The 464-nt window shown below is 58.2% G+C and overlaps 1 protein-coding gene across 1 annotated transcript in view; it reads right to left on the bottom strand.

Annotated features, from left to right (window-relative positions):
• The window catches only part of usp37 (ubiquitin specific peptidase 37), a 52,526-nt gene that overhangs the window by 22,975 nt on the left and 29,087 nt on the right, over window positions 1–464 (bottom strand). The gene's annotated exons all lie outside the window — the stretch shown is intronic.

Raw genomic sequence — 464 nt, 5'->3', positions numbered from 1 at the left:
GTGTTCTGCAAAGCGGTCCCCGAGTCTCCGCTTGGTTTCCCCGATGTAGAGGAAGCCACACCGGGTACAGCGGATGCAGTATACCACATTGGCAGATGTGCAGGTGAACATCTGCTTGATGTGGAAAGTCTTCTTGGGGCCTGGGATGGGGGTGAGGGAGGAGGTATGGGGGCAGGTGTAGCACTTCCTGCGGTTGCAGGGAAAAGTGCCGGGTGTGGTGGAGCTGGAGGGGAGTGTGGAGCGGACAAGGGAGTCACGGAGAGAGTTGTCCCTCCGGAAAGCAGATAAGGGTGGGGAGGGAAAGATGTCTTTGGTGGTGGGGTCGGATTGCAGATGGCGGAAGTGTCGGAGGATGATGCGTTGGATCCGGAGGTTGGTGGGGTGGTACGTGAGGACGAGGGGGATTCTTTTTTGGTTTTTATTGCGTGGACGGGGTGTGAGGGATGAGGTGCGGGAGATGTGGG

This window comes from Rhincodon typus, chromosome 7 (assembly GCF_021869965.1).
Source record: "Rhincodon typus isolate 14 chromosome 7, sRhiTyp1.1, whole genome shotgun sequence".
NCBI classification, from domain to species: domain Eukaryota; kingdom Metazoa; phylum Chordata; class Chondrichthyes; order Orectolobiformes; family Rhincodontidae; genus Rhincodon; species Rhincodon typus.
The sequence above is the reverse complement of the archived record's forward strand: the minus strand, read 5'-3'. Positions and strand labels throughout refer to the sequence as shown.